Source organism: Lynx rufus, unplaced genomic scaffold, assembly GCF_022079265.1.
Source record: "Lynx rufus isolate CCGP_SWC_20201006 ecotype Redwood Valley unplaced genomic scaffold, mLynRuf1.p SCAF_3, whole genome shotgun sequence".
In the NCBI taxonomy this organism is placed as follows: domain Eukaryota; kingdom Metazoa; phylum Chordata; class Mammalia; order Carnivora; family Felidae; genus Lynx; species Lynx rufus.
Genome location: NW_025814845.1, coordinates 41,976,883 through 41,993,725, shown reverse-complemented (window position 1 = coordinate 41,993,725; position 16,843 = coordinate 41,976,883). Strand labels below are relative to the sequence as shown.

General features: G+C 39.6%; 1 protein-coding gene across 8 annotated transcripts in view; it reads right to left on the bottom strand.

Annotated features, from left to right (window-relative positions):
- CRACD (capping protein inhibiting regulator of actin dynamics) overlaps nt 1-7,090 on the bottom strand; it is a 271,856-nt gene extending 264,766 nt beyond the window's left edge. For 6 of the 8 annotated variants that reach the window (XR_006964274.1, XM_047090892.1, XM_047090890.1 and 3 more), the window contains exons 1-2: nt 6,967-7,090; nt 6,241-6,332 (exon numbers count right to left, since the gene is read on the bottom strand). The gene's annotated coding sequence lies outside the window, so the exon portion shown is untranslated. The remainder of the gene's footprint in view (nt 1-6,240; nt 6,333-6,966) is intronic. The other 2 variants (XM_047090900.1, XM_047090901.1) reach the window with 1 other exon arrangement.
- Nucleotides 7,091-16,843: the final 9,753 nt, after the last annotated feature.

Sequence of the window (16,843 nt, the reverse complement as noted above, 5' to 3'; positions counted from 1 at the left end):
TGGATATATACTCTTTAATTTTCTAGTAGGCACATTTAAAAAAGCAAAAAGAAACAGGTAGAATTAATTTTAATAATGTTTTATTCAATCTAACATAGCTAAAACTTTCCTTCAACATATAATCAACATTTTGAAAGTATTAATGATGTATTTTACATTCATTTTTCATACCAAGTATTTGAAACCTACCCCACATCTCAATTTGGACAAGCCACATTTCAAAGGCTCAACAGCCACATGGGACCAGTGGCACCATATGAGACAGCACAAATCTAGATGATCTTTGAATTCCTCTCAATACCGGACGTAATTTTAACAAAGGGGAGAAGAGATGTATACATCAAAGTAGACTTAGAAAAACTGTAAGTTTTTAAATTCAGTGAAGTTGGATCTGTAAACAACTGAGTAGGTGGTGTGATCTACTACTTGCAGACTTAACCTGTTCACGTTACCATAGCCACCATCCTACAAACCTACAGAGAGATTAAGCACATTCAGGACAGCATACAACTGCTTAATGAATGAGACTTCTAGAAAATCCTAACTACGAAAAAACAACTGTTAAAATGAGACTTCAACAGAAACAACAAAAGAAAAATAACTGACAACGATGTTATCTTGACATATTAAGATAATGCTATGAAACACAATTTGCACATGCTTTTGGAATTATTTCTCTAATTACTCAACATCCACTGTTCTAGAAAGAGTCACGCTGCTCCTCTCACACTGCCTTGCTTATTAGTCCCTTTGTGATCAATGATCTGCCTTCGCCAGATGGCCAGTCTGGGTTAAGACTACAATATGAGATCAGAGAACAAAGCAAAGCTAACTGGCCTTCCCAGGAACTGAACCTGTGACCCTGACCTCATTATCTCTAGAAAATAGTTAACCCCTCACAAACGTGCCTGGGCAGCTGCATCATAAATAGTGCCAACAAAGTCCACTGCTGCGTCTGTCACAATACTCTGGTAGAGAAAAAGTCACTCTAAATTTATGAAGAACTTTGCAAAATGAAGAAAATCCTGCATGCTTCCTTTAAAGTAGTCTGGAGTTCAGCATCAGAGCTTCCCTGAGAACATCAGCTGCGGCCCCCACCTAAGACCACACATGGCTTTATCAAGGGGGTTCAGTTGTACTGATGTTTCCTCTCCCAAAATCAGTGAGCATGTCCTTTCCTTTCTATGTCTCCTATGTGAGGAAACCATGGGTTAACAACTATATACAAGAATTTTCACAGATTATTTATTGAATCCAGCTTATCTCAGATTTAAATAATAACCAAATTTCTCTATTGCATCCCCTCCCTGCCTGCTCCCCTTTCCCTCTTAGTGCCAGCCAATCCCTCACCAGGTGAGTGGGGTGAGGCCAGTGGACTTCTGGATGGATTGTTCTTACCTTCCCTGGTAAAAGCCCAACACCTTTTTAGTAAATTGTCCTTCCTTTCTTGTTATTGAGAATAATAACTCTTAGCAGCTGCTTCTTGCTCTTAAATTCTAACAACCTGTCTCTAACGAGCTCAGTACTTACTTCTGATTTAAATATTTCCCTGAAGTGTTTCAGGGATGCTGTTTCTGTATCTTTTCCTTAAACATTTAATATTTAACACAGTACCAGTTTCAGAAGCAAGTTTATCGAAATTTCCACTTAAGCTTCATAGTAGGCTTTTGAAAAATTCTACAAACATCTGGAAGAGCTGGTGAAGATTTTTAAATCTGACTGAAAATATTCATTGTCACATTTCAAATGGAATCACCTTTCCACATACAAACTTACTACAATATAAAAGCTATGACATATGGTTGGGCTATTTGGCTTCTTAAATGTTTCTGATAACATGTCTCTAGAAGACATTCAACATCTCTTAAAGGTTTTTTCTCCATTTGTTTTATTTCCACAAAGTTACTTCAGAATTTTTTTAATTTATGGATTAACAGTCTATAATCCTGCACTTCTCATACATCTGTGGAAATCATACATATATGTAAATCTAATATATGCATATGTATCTGCCTCAAAGCTACTAGTATAAATAAACATCTAAGTTGATTTTGCTCTTCTTATCTCCAAGGATTTTCACATCAAGAGTAACAGTACTATCAAAATGTTGTACACCTAAAACTAATAACATTGTATGTCAATTATACTTAAAAAGAAAACAAAAACAAAAACAGAACAGTGCAAAATATAATGGTAACCAAGTTTAGTATCGAATTACAACAACCATTCAATAGCTGGAATGTTTCTTGATGCTCACAGAAACTATACCAATTCACTGAAGGGTCAAGTGTTAGACAATAGGAATAACTTAATAAATTAAACATAAGACATAAGCTTACTAAATATGGACACATTTCATTAGGGGAAAAACCATTTCTTGAGGGCTAACCTAAGGATGAAATCTGATACTGAACAATAAATAAAATAATATATTCACTTTTATCTCATCTTAACAGAAAATGAAGACTGAGGAACAGAAATGTATGGATTTTCAAACCACATAAATAAACCATGAAACTGCTGTTCTTTGTCTAATATATCAACATGATCTACACAAACTCTGATTTTAAAATTATCAGATCTGAATAGACTAACATCAATTCAACAAATAAACTGGTTAAACATACAGTTAAAAGTTTAAAGCTCCATGTACACAGACACTAAAATGCAAAAGGAACATAATTTTATATACCTTTAAGTACCTGGTAGTCATCTTATTTATAAAAGACACTCCCACATGTCAACAGCAGTAGGCAAACCAGACCCTACAAGAGTCTGAATCTGTAAGATGTAAATGTGAAAGAAATAGTGAAATCTGCTTTTCTATTGTCATTTAAAATCATCTATTCATAAATTCTCAGTACTACTTATAAAACATATTCCCTTATGGCATTCTTTCTTTCTGACAATATTTTTAAAAGAGGAAATTTCCAGAAATAAAATAAAATACTGCTAAAAATTAAGAAGCACTTGCAAAGAACTAAAATAAAAAAAAAATTAATAGGGCATTTAGTTGTGCTTCCTTTCAAGTACTTTACAAAATAAAATACTTTAACTGCCCAGTGATTTTGAGACAAATCAATATACTATAAAATACTCCTGCAGCTCTTAAGTCTTCATTCTGTGCCTTAACAAAAGCTGGCATTCATTCGTAATGAAGTCTTTTTATAGTTACACAGCTATTTCATGTCTCTTTTGAAGACATATTAAACCTTTGGGTGCTCAATAAAACTGACCAATTAATTGACTTTATCGTAAAAACCTGAGAAGCTATCCCCAAATATTTACATCAAAGAGCAGACAAAGTCAAAATGAATTACTAGTCTATCCAATGTTTTCTTACTTGACTAAGTCGAAAATTTTCTTCAAGTGGGTCCTTTCAAAGGAAACCACAAAAGATGTACCACAAGGGGTAAATTCTCGATACTGACATTCAAATTTACATAAAAGGAATGATGTATCTACAGAAATCATTGTGACATATCAGAACAGAGTGTGAGGGGCAAGGCAGCAGAGAACTTTGGGGTCAAACAGAACTCAGTGTGAATTCTTGCTTCATCTCTACTAACCTTATGACCTTGGGCAAGTTAATAAAACCTCTCTGAGTCTTAATCTCAATTATCAAATGGAAACACAAGGCCAAATTACAGGCTGCTCTGAGCACTAAATTAGATAACATATATAAATAGAATGCTTACCACAGTACCTAAATCATAATAAATACTCAATAAATAAATGCAATTACTAAGAAATGTTTAAGAATCTATTTTCAGTGTAATTTAATATTCAAATTCCAACTGGTGTAAATTATTAAAAGGAAAAATACAAAGATTCATTAGCAGATTTTTCTTTCATTTAACCTGATCATCCATTACGTTAGTGCTTTTCAAACTGCAGGTCCTAGCCCATTAATGGAATCTGAAATCATTTAGTGGTTCTTAACTAGCATCTTTAAATAAGATAGAATAAAAATATAAGAATGCATTGCACATCAGAAGTCTAAGCATTGATTCATGAGGTCCTTTAAACATACTTGTAATGTGTCTGTATACTAGATGGCAATATAAAATTCACCTCTTACTGTACAAAAAACATTAAAATCCACTGCTTTATAATAATGAAAATAAAAATAATTAGTTAATGCTGAATGCTTCGTGTGTTCTAGACCTTGTGCTAAACACACACATGATTTCATGTGATCCTTCCAAAAACCCAATAAGGTAGGTACTATTACTTCCACCATTCTACAGATGAGGAAACTGAGACTTAGAGACATTAAGTCACTTGCCAAAGATGCAGTGCTATTAACTGGTAAATCGAGGGTTCAAATTTAGTCACCTGACTCTAGAACCTTCAGTAAGTACTAGGTTGTAAAACATAGGTTTTCCTAATATAAAAGTTATTCAAAAAGTAGATTTTTTCATGAAGCCTAATTTGATAGTGATTTTCTGGAGTATAGTATATCCTGAAAAAGGCAGTGTGACTCAGAGGTGAAAACACTAGGCATGAGATCCAGCTTCTGTCCCTGGCATTGCTGCTTCAGTGGCAAGGAGTTGGCAAGTCATTTAATCTCGTTGTGTCTGGATTTCCTCACCTACAAAACGGGAATGATAATATCTGGCCTGCCTCCCCATAGGCCACTGTGAGAAAGTATATGTACATACAACAAGTGAAATACTCTATTGTGCTACTCAGTTATCTGAGATGATCACTGATACCACCCAAGGGGCCTCATTCTTCATGGAAACATACATCAAATATGATCAAAAAAGGAAGGTCACCAGGCTTTTACAAACTGTATGTGGAAACATTCTGCACAGTTTTGACACATAGCAAGCCTTCAGTAACTGTTCATTAAACTAAAAGAACTAATTCAATCTGTATACATATTTTATCCATTTGTATTTTATTTTTCATTGATTCATTCTTTCCATAACTACTTAAGTTTATTTATTGAGAGACAGAGACAGCACGAGCAGGGAATGGGCACAAAGAGAGGGAGAGAGAGAATCCCAAGCAGGTCCCGCATCTTCAGCGTGGAGCCCAACCTGCGGCTCGAACCCACGAACTGTGAGATCATGACCTGAGCTGAAACCAAGAGCTGGCTGTTTAACCAACTGAGCCACACAGGCACCCCTCTTTCCATAACTATTTATTGAACACCTACTCTATGCCAAATTCGAAATGTGGACTACAAACAAAGACTATAAACCGTCCCTTGCACTGGAGAATTTCACATTAATTTCAATTAATTTTTGTAAAATACAATTTCTTCATCTAGCAATAATAATAGGTTATAGTTATTATAGTGCTTGATAGTTTAGAAAGAATTATGTGGTAGCTTTTGTTTCCTGCACCAACTGCCTAAGTATGTCAAGTCAGTATTACTATTTACTGACTCCAAATTCAGTGCTAAGTACAGTCTTTAGAGTGAAAGTTTCTCAATGTCAGAAGTGACCATAAAAATAAGCTTTTGAAGAAAATACATTTTAATACGGGAAAGGGGCAATCTAGTAGCATGATTTTTCTTTCCTTCACATTTCAGAGTTGAAGTAATCTATAGGGCAAACACATCACCTACAGAAGATGCATTTTTCAAAATGTTTCTTTAAAAACTGTGGCTTTGAAATTTCTTCTACTATTTTCTGTTGAATATATTGAACCAGGATTCAGTTTCCTCATAGAATAAAGGAAGCAATAGTGTAGGTGTGTTTCCTTTGTTGACATTTTAAAATTACTCAAAATTGTTGTATGTAGATTTCAAAGTCACATACAATACCAAATAATTGTTAGCCATTTTATACATAATTTAACAACTAGGATAGGTAATTTTTACAGGTGCACACCAATTTACTGACAACTTAATGAACTGAAATTTGCTACACGGTATTTACTAAGACCCGTTTACTAAAATTGCCCTATTCTTTGTATTCTAACCACTCCCTCTTCATCACCACCACCCCCAACATACTCACACTCCCTCACCTACACCAGATCAGTTTCTGGGCCATTATTCGTAAAACCATATTAAAATTTCACAACACATGGTCCTAGTTACTAGGTTCCCCCCCACACCCCCCTCCACCTGAGCCAATGTGTCTTTATATACACATTCTCTCTGAAAATCCAGAATTCAGACAATATTACGATGCCTCTTTTTCTGAGAACAACAAACATAAAATGTAAACGTTTGCCTTTCTGTTTACTGATAACCATGAATAAAACCCATACCCCACCTACCGTATCCGTAGGGTTAGGAGGTCCAATCTCACCACTACAGAGCTCTGCAAGAAATGACGGTTACAGGACCAGGAAAACCATCTCAAGAACGCCTGGGAGAAGATAAGGAAAACACATTTTACACCACTGGCACTGTGCAGTCTCCCGGCTCCAGCCCTTGGTAAACAGGGAGAACCTTTGTCTTGCCTCAGCCATCAAACTGGTGGCTCATCAGAATTGGGGCAACAAGAGTTTGTGCGAAATGGCTTGGCAGAGGTTAAACAAAGCAATGCAGCTCCGGCGTGGGGAGAGGGCTGAGCACGGTCAGCGTCCGAGATCGCAGACGGCGAGGTCTCGCTGTGCCCCCTTCGCAGCTGGGACCCGACCCTGGGACCCCGGGACCCCGGGATAGGATGCCGCGGCGCGGGAAGGAGAGAGGGAATTAGAAGGTCCCACGCTCTCGGCAAGTTCCCGGGGCGCAGCCCGTCCGCAGGTTCCCTCGCGTGAGATCCAAAGCGGCTCACACCCTGCGCCGGTTCCTCGGGGAGGGTCCGCATCGTACACGCGGGGACACCGCCCCAAATTCCACCGGCCGGCCACACCGAGCCCACGCCCCCAGGGCAAGGGCAAGGTCGGGAATCCCGGGGCGTCGCGGGGGTGCAGCCCGGGGGGTCGCGAGTGCAGGGGGAGAAGCCCGCCCTCTGCCCCCATTGTCTGGCTCTGGCCGCGGGCCGACAGGGCGCTCACCTGAGTCCCCGCCTGGCTCCGTGGCTGGCAGAGCGATTGGACGGCGACCGGCGGTCCCGCGCGGGCGGCGGACGCGACCCAGCCAGCGGCTGCCCCGCAGCACGGGCAGCCTCCGCAGCAGCACCAGCAGCGCACCCGCCCCTCAGGCGGCCGCGGCCTCCATTGCTCTCCCCGCCGCCGCCACCGCGCGGCACTGCGCGCCCGGCCCCGCGCGGCGTGGTCACGTGCTCCGCCGGCGCCTCGGGCGCTCGGACCCGCGCCGCCGCCCCGCCCGGTTTCGCCCTGGACCGCCGGCCGCCGCCGGGCACCCGGCGCCCGAGTTCTCGCGCCCGCAGGGAAAGGCGCGCGCGGGACAGCTCCCCTCCCTGGAGGTGCCCAGACAGCGGGAGCCGGCCAAGGGAAGGGTTTGGGATTGGTGAACGCCTTCCCAGCACTGCAGGGGATGGCTCGAGGGACCGCTGAACGCGTGGGGGTCTGAGGTTGCTGTGGGGGGCTCCCAGGGAGGCTCGCGTGGGGTGAGAGCCCGGGACCATCAGTCACCACCCCGCCGCGGGCAAAGCTGACCCCTGGTTAAGTGGGTGAGCCGGAGACTAATGCGAGCCACCTGGATTCCAGAGGGAGTTTACCACTACCCCCACCACCGCCCCCGCCCCCGCCGCAGAGGCCCAACAGTGAGAGAGAGCACTGGGACTCCTGAAAGTCAAGCAAGTTGAAAGATGCCACACGAAATAGAAAGGTTCAAAATTGCTTTGCTGAGCCTCTGTACATCAGAACAGAGTGACATTGATTTTAGTTATTGTCCCCAGCCATAATGAAATTAAATCTTGAATTTGATATTTTAAGGAAGCTATGTTAACTTTTCGTCTTGTGTCGTAACTGGGAACACAGACTTTTTCTCCATACTTTTTTTTTTTTTAGTTTATTTACTTAGAGAGAGAGAGAGAACGAGCAGAGGAGGAGCAGAGAGAAGGGGGACAGAGGAGCCAAAGTGGAATCTGAAGCAGGCTCTGTGCTGACAGCAAGAGCCAGATGTGGGGCTCCAACTCATGAACAATGAGATCATGACCTGAGCCAAATTTGGATGCTTAACTAACTGAGCCACCCAGGCGTCCTTCTCCATACTTTTTGCTTTAACTTTAAGTGGAACCCGGAAAGCATTTTCTAGTGATCTTTTCCTTCACTATACATGCAAAGATGCTAAAAATAATTTAGTATCATTATAAATCAGGAAATTGGAAACAAAGCAAAAAAAAATCCTCTGTGACAAAAGATGACAGGTAACCCTAATCAGGTACTTGATATTGAGTGAGATGTCCCAATGCCAAAAACAGGACTATTGATTGTAATGTATGTGCATAGCTTTGAAGAATAAATCTGCATGTTGCTTTATCGACTGGTTTTTTCTAAACTTTTTAATTACCAGCATGAAATATAGTTGTGTATTTTTGTGAATATAGGTTTCACTCAGTTGTTCAATGTTTGCATATTCCAAATGATGCCTGCTTAATTCCAAATAAACATAATGAAGAATTTTACAAAGGACTCAGCAAGTTTCTTCTGATTTGAGGATCACCATAGTGTACACCTGAAACTAACACTGTTAACTAAACTGGAATAAAAAAAAAATCCAATTTGATCCAAGAGCACTAGGAGTTCTCAGCCAAAAATTTGTGCTGGACATATAACTGAGGTCTTTTTCTAGACATATTTAGTCTCGCCAACTACCTGAAAACATAATCTATAAAAATTCATATTTACATAAGCCAAGTGTAGATCTACTGTCTTTTAATTTTACAGGGCAAGTTACCCAAATTATACAGCCTTCAAATATTGAAAGAGTTCTAGAGAATTTATGCTCATGATAGAACTTTCCAGTTGGACTTTGTGTCTCATGGCCTCAGAAATCAGAAGCTATCATGGCACCACTTTTGACAGATGCTGTTTTTTCCCTCAGTATTCTTTTGTTTCAAGTTTCTGTTTAAATTCTAGTTAGTTAACATATAGTGTAATGTTGGTTTCCGGAGTAGAATTTAAGTGATTCATCACCTACCTATAACACCCAATGCTCATGACAAGTGCCCTCCTATCACCCATTTAGCCCATCCCCCATGCACCTCCCATTCAGCAATCTTCAGTTTGTTCTCTGTAGTTAATAGTCTTTTATACTTTGCCTCCCCCTCTTTTTTTCTTCCTCCCCCTATGTCCAACTGTTTTGTTTCTTAAAATCTACATGAGTGAAATCATATGGTATTTATCTTCCTCTGATTTATTTCACTTAGCATAATACACTCTAGCTCCATCTATGTCATTGCAAATGGCAAGATTTCACTCTTTTTGATGGCTGAGTAATGTTATATGTATTTACCACATCTTCTTTATTCATCAATTGATGGACATTTAGGCTCTTTCCATAATTTGGCAATTGTTGATGGCACTGCTATAAATATCGGGTGCATGTGCCCCTTAGAATCAGTATTTTTTTTTAATTTTTTAATGTCTATTTATTTTTGAGAGAGAGACAGTGTGGGAGCGGGCAAGGGGCAGAGAGAGAGGGAGGCACAGAATCTAAGCAGGTTCCAGGCTCTGAGCTATTGGCACAGAGCCCGATGCGGGGCTCAAACTCACAGACCGTGAGATCATGACCTGAGCTCGAGTTGGACGCCCAACTGACTGAGCCTCCCAGGTGCCCCAGAATCAATATTTTTGTATCCTTTGGGTAAATACCTAGTAGTGCAATAGCTGAGTCATAAGGTAGTTCTATATTTAACTTTTTGAGGAACCTCCATACTGTATTCCAGGGTGGTTCCCTCACTTTTCAAACACATTGTTTGAAAATCATAGTTCGTACATATGGGGCTAATAATATTGTGACACATCAAACCAAGTATTAGCCCACTCTTCCACTTTTGAAATAGCTGCCTGTCGGTTAAGACATAGATTTTCAGAGACCCTAATACAATACAAAAGATGCAGAACATTTGGAAAATTTTTTTTTTCTTTAAATTTTTTTTTTCAACGTTTATTTATTTTTGGGACAGAGAGAGACAGAGCATGAACGGGGCAGGGGCAGAGAGAGAGGGAGACACAGAATCAGAAACAGGCTCCAGGCTCTGAGCCATCAGCCCAGAGCCCGACGCGGGGCTCGAACTCACAGACCGCGAGATCGTGACCTGGCTGAAGTCGGACGCTTAACCGACTGCGCCACCCAGGCGCCCCATTTGGAAATTTTTAAACATTTAACCACTTAACTGCTATATTAGAGGTTATGGAAAGGATGTGCAAAAGAGATTATATGGTTAAATCAGTAATTCTTGGCTGTGAGTAATTTTGCCCTCTAGGAGACATTGGCAGTGTCTGGAGACATTTTTGATTGCCAGAACCTAGTGGGGAGAGGCCAGGGATGCAGCTAAGCCTCCTACAATGCACAGGACAGCCCCCACAATCAAGATTTATCTAGTCCAAAATGTCAATAGCACCAAGGTTAAGAACCCCTAAGTTAAGACGATTGACTTCCAAAGCCTCTTGATTCTATACTCCACCATGTTTGCTTATCAACCCTTTCCATGTACATTAACATCTAATTTTCTTAGTGCTCAGTAAAGAAGTACCATAACAAAGTCTTTCACTGAGTGAAGAGACTAATGAGCTGAGCGGGACAAAAAGCAGTTATGCAAATAAAAGTCACTTGGATAATAAATAAAGAAAAAAGATAGGAAAAAACTAAAGTAGTAGAAATATTGTGGTGTGGGAGGATCTTAACTGTCCTTGTGACTTTTTTAGAGCCCTGTTGGATCTTCCCAATAGCCTTGACCTCCAAAATGAAAAAACTGAAGTATACCATCATTTTGAAAGTTTCCATTAAACAGGAATAAGGTTAGTAATTCCTTCCTGACCACTCCAGGGGATGAGCTGTTGTGAATATTTAGAATTCAATGTGAGTGAGATGGACTTATTTAAATGGCTCAGAGGGGTGCCTGGGTGGCTCAGTTGGTTGGGCAACCAACTCTGCTCAGGTCATGATCTCACAGTTGATGAATTCAAGCCCCTTGTCGGGCTCTGTGCTGACAGCTCAGAGCCTGGAGCCTACTTCAGATTCTGTGTCTCCCCTCTCTCTACCCCTCCCCTGCTCACGCTCTGTGTCTTTCTGTTTCTCAATAATAAATAAACATTTTTAAAAATTTTAAATGGTTCAGAAGTCAGAAAATAGCTTCTGGGTTGAGGTGAGAAATCAGAACACCTATCCTATCTATTGTGCCTATTTCCTGCCTCTATGCATGGGTCTGTCATTCAAACTTCAAACACTTCATCAAATCTGTGAAATGGGGATTACTGTTGAATCTCACATAGCAAACATCTAAATTACAAAGTTATGATGATATGTAAAAGTAAAGGAACAGGAAGGTATAGATGTAAATACTAACAAAAAAAAAAAAAGCATGTGGGACAACTGGATATCCACATGCAAAAGGATGAAGCTGAACAACTATCTCACACCAGTTACAAAAATTAATTCAAAATGGATCATAGATCTAAAGGAAAGGGCTAAAACTATAAAACTCTTAGATGAAAACATAAGAGTAAATCTTTACATCCTTGAGTTAGACAATGGTTTCTTAGATGACACCCAAATGCACAAGCAACAATAACAAAAAATAAATAAAAGCAAACTACATCAAAATTAAAAACCTTTGAAATGATACCAGCGAGAGAGTGAAAATATGACCCACAGAATGAAAAAAATATATTTGAAAATCATATGTCTGATACATATGATTTGTATATGTATTTGTATTTGTATACATATACATTTGTATACATATACATATGTATATGTATTTGTATTTGTATATGACTTGTATACAGAACATATAAAGAACTTATACAACTCAGTAATTAAAAAGGCAAAGGACTGGGGTGCCTGGGTGGCTCAGTCGATTAAGCATCCGACCTCAGCTCATGTCATGAACTCGTGGTTTGTGGGTTCGAGCCCCGTGTCAGTCTGTGTTCTGACAGCTCAAAGCCTGAAGCCTGCTTCAGATGCTGTGTCTCCCTCTCTCTCTGCCCCTGCCCCGCTTGCACTTTGTCTCTCTGTCTCTCAAAAATGAATAAACATTTAAAAAAATTTTAATGAGCAAAGGATCTAAATAGGTACACAAATAGCCAGTAAGCAAAGGAAAAGATGAGTAACACCATTAACTATCAGGGATACACAAATCAAAATCACAATGAAATACCCGCTAGATAAGAACATGTGTTGGTGAGAATGTAGAATAATTAGAACACTCATACATTGCTAGTAATGTTGTGAAATGGTGCAGCCACTTTAGGAAACAATTGGCAGTTCCTTAAAATGTTGAATATGAAGTTATCATATGACCCAGAATTCTACTCCAAGGTATATACTCAAGAGAAATGAAAACATGTCAGTGCAAAACATGTACATCAATGTTTACAGTAGCATTACTTATAATGGCCAAAAAGTGGAAACAATCCAAATATCCATCAACTGATGAATGAATTGAACAAAAATGTGTTATTATCCATACAGTGGAATACTATTTGGCAATAAAAAGAAATGAAATATTGATAAATCACACTGTATGGGTGAACCTTGGAAATCTTATGCTAAGAAAAAGAAGCCAGACATAAAGACCACATATTGTATGATTCTATTTATACCAAATGTCCAGACAGGCAAATGTATCTATAGAGACAGTAGTAGCTTCATGGTTGGAGGAAGAAAGTTGGGGGAAAATGGTGAGTAGCTCTTAGTATGAGGTTTCTTTTGGGGATGATGAAAATGTTCTAAAATTTATTGTGGTAATGGTTGCAGAATTCTGTGAATATAATAAAAATCATTAAATCATACAATTTAAATGGATGAATTGTATGAATAAATATAAATTATATTTCAATAAAGCTGTAGCAATATTAATACCTGATAAAAGAGATGTCAAGATAAAAGTTATCAAATGCTAAAAGGTACAAGCCAAGAAAGTAAAAAATTACAAAAAGTTACAAGCCAACAAAAAAACACAACAGTCCTGAAACTTTACATATCAAACAATAGAGCTTTTGAATTATTTAATCCAAAAACTGAGAAAAAAGGAAAAGTTAAAAATTTGCTCTTATAGTGGGAGACTTTTAACTTTTCTTAGAAATTCACAAATCACACAACAATAACCATACAGAATTAACAAGCTTGATCCAAAAGATAACAGGTATTGTGTCCTAGACAAACAGAAAATAATGTATTCTGGGGCACCTGGATGGCTCAGTTGGTTAAGCATCAGGTCATGATATCACGGGTTCCTGAGTTTGAGCCCCATGTCAGGCTCGGTGCTAACAGCTCAGAGCCTGGATCCTGCTTGGGATTCTGTGACTCTCTCTCTCTCTGCCCTTCCTTGCTCATGCTCTCTCTCTCTCTCTCTCTCTCTCTCTCAAAAATAAAATAAGCATTAAATTTTTTTAAAAAAAAAATACATTCTGTACAAAACTATTGGGAACAGTCACAAAAACTAACCAAGTTTTAGGCCAAAAAACCGAAACCTCAATAAATTTCAAAAAACAAAATCCATGCAGACAGGATTCTTTGATCAAAATTCAATAAAATGGGGGCATCTGGGTGGCTCAGTCGGATAAGCATCCAACTCTTGTTTTTGGCTCAGGTCATGATCTCACGGCTCATGAGATAGAGTCCTACATGAAGCTCTGCACTGATGGTGTGGAGCCTGCTTGGGATTCTCTGTCTCCCTCTCTCTCTGCCCCTCCCTCACTCTCTCTCTCTCAAAAATAAATAACCATTTTTTAAAAAAACTCAATATAATGGAAATTTGTAATACCTATGTGAAAAAGTTAATATTTCCTTTTAAATAAGACCTGTGTTGGGGCGCCTGAGTGGCTCAGTCTGTTGAGCTTCTGACTTCGGTTCTGGCCATGATCTCATGGTTCATGGTTCAAATCCTGCCTCAAGCTCTGTGCTGACAGCTCAGAGCCTGGAGCCTGCTTCAGATTCTGTGCCTCCCTCTCTCTCTGCTCCTCCCCCCGTCACACTCTGTCTCTCCCTCCCCCTCTCAAAAATAAATAAACATTAAAAAAAATTTTTTAAATAAACAAGTCCTATGTTAAAAATAGGGTGACCATATTTTCCAGTTCACCCAGAACAGTCCTGACTTATACTTATTGTTCTGATATAATCTTTATATTTCATTGTCAAAAGTGTCCCAATTTGGATGATAAGTTATATAATGCCTCAGTTAAGAAATAATCCAGAACTGAAATTGGAATTTATTTAGAAAGCAATGACAAATAATGACAAAACACCTGTTGGGATACAGCCAGAGGTTCTCAGAGGAAATTTTGTAGCTTTTAATTAATATGTTAGAAAATAAGAAAGATTAAAAATAAACTAAGCATATAACTCAAAAATGAAAACAAATAAAAATAAAAAAGCAGAAAGAAGGAAGGAATGAAAAGAGAAGTCAATGAAATAGAAAACAAATCAAATAGTAGATTTGATCAATAAAATAGAAAGTTGATTCTTAGGGAAAAATTGGCCAGTGTCTGGTCAATCAGTAAAGAGACACACAAAAAAAGAAACACTGTACAAGAAAAGAGACATTACTAAGATACAGATTTTTGAAAACTCTATATAAAATAGATGTTTCTGAAAAACTGAATTATCAAAACTGACTTGAGAAAGGGGAGAATATCTGAATAGATCAATATTTGTTGAAGAAATTGAAAAGGTGGTCAAATGTTTTCCTCAAAAATAGATGTCTACCCAGGTGATTTCATGAGTCAGCTCTAACAAACTTTTAAGGAGCCATCAATTCCCATGTAATGCACAGGATTCCAGAGCATGGGAAAAGAGACATTTCATAACTTATTCTAGGAGGCCAACATAACTATGACATCAAACTAGACAGTGCTGCTTTCACACAAAAGATGACTATGGGTCAGTCCCACTGACAGGCACAGATAAAAGATCTGAATAAAATACTAGAAAATCAAAACCAGCAGTGCATTAAAAATAATAACACAGTTCGAATTATACACTTAAAAATTGTTAATATGGTAGGGGGCGCCTAGGTGCCGAAGTCAGTCAGTTAACCGTCCAACTCTTGATTTTGGCTCAGGTCATGATCTTGCAGTTCATGAGATTGAACCCTGCATCTGGCTCTGCTTACAGCGTGGAACCTGCTTGAGACTCTCTCTCCCTCTCTCTCTGCCCCTCCCTCACTCACATTCTCTCTCTCAAAATCAATAAATAAACTTAAAAAAATTGTTACTGTGGTAAGTTGTATATATATTTTACCACAATAAAAGAAATTAACATTACAAGTATTGGGAGTTATTTTCCACTCCCAACTGAGCTCTTATTCTGCCATTTTAGAACAGAGGCTCTGACAGTTTTTGCTCTGGACTATCTTTCAAGAATGTTTGTCTAGCTTTGGAGGACATAGATAGTGTCACTCTAGCCCAGGGGGACCGATTTGTTTGCTGTCCAATATAAAAAGATAATGTCTCCCCTCCTCCCTTTCCCCGGGGAAAGGTTGGGCAGGTTTGCTTGAAGCTGCTTATAAAAGATGGAAGTTTCTTAATTTCTGGTTTCTCAGCTGTGATATAAACCCACTCTATGTGCAGCATCCATCTACGCCTACTTGTGTGATCCCCGTGGGATTTGGGGACATGAGGAGTTGGTGTAAAACACATGTTGCCCACTGTGTGTGCAGTAATAAAGAGCTTTGTCTCTGATCCAGAAGTCTCGTATCTTCTGCTGGCACTTAAGAACCTGTGACAGGCTAACCTGCCAGGTTGGAATAGGTGAAAAATCTCAGACCACTCACAGTCTTCACAGTTTGGGCAACAAGGATAGGCTGCTGACAGATGTGGAAGAGAAAGGATGAGGTTAGGGGATATAGGAAGATTACACAGAAACTGGTGGTGAATGTTCTCACCCAATAGTCCGCAAAACTCCTACAGTATTTTATTCAGTCCTGTTCATGAATATTTAGAATCTGAGCAATGAGAGGTGGGTTTGAGACAAATTGTCTGAATGGTGTTCTCTTCAGGTAGGATAAGAGATGCAAGCCTGGGGGGGGCCCAGATAAAAGGCAGTATGACTATGGCTGCTAGATCAAGAGATCTCTAAAGCTGAAATAAATGATGTCAGCAGGAAGGGTACAGAATTTTGGTTTTGTTGAGCCTGGGCCACCATCAGCCACTTGAAAGTAAAAATCAGCACAAAGCTTTGCTTTCTGAGGAGAGCTATTCTCTCCCTCTGTGCCCTCTGATCTCTCCTTCCTTCTCTTTCCTGACCTGAGGAATGTCCTGCTACTTTAAGCGAGCAAATGATTGGGTCAAGATCTCCCTGTTCCCATGGAAGACTGAAGGCCATACACACTCTGTACAAATATACTGAGGAACTTCAGGGAAGGAAGGGACTCAAATTCCTACAGCTCCTTTGGGTATAGACATCCAAGTCACCATCCTACCTGGTCCAAGAATGCTCAGATTTAACTGATGGTATTTGGACAGGGTTCTGAATGGGGACCAGAAGCTAATATGACTTTACTGGTAGGACTTTTTGGACTAATTCAATGCACTGTTGTCGCTTGCATGAATAGTAGGAATTGAGGTGTTATATGTTTATATTCCCATCTTGTGTCAGAGGGGATTAGCTCCATCCAGGAAGAGCAGAAAGTAGACATGCTTGTGGGACAAACTCACTGCCATTTGTCACTAGATGGTGAGCCAGGAGTTAGCATGCGTGCCTCTACTTCTGATTTCAAAGTTTTTACCCTGAAGATGATATCCTGTTGGTTGGCAAGTCAGAAGTTTCCATTTCAAGGCCCCAGACACTCACACTTAGCAC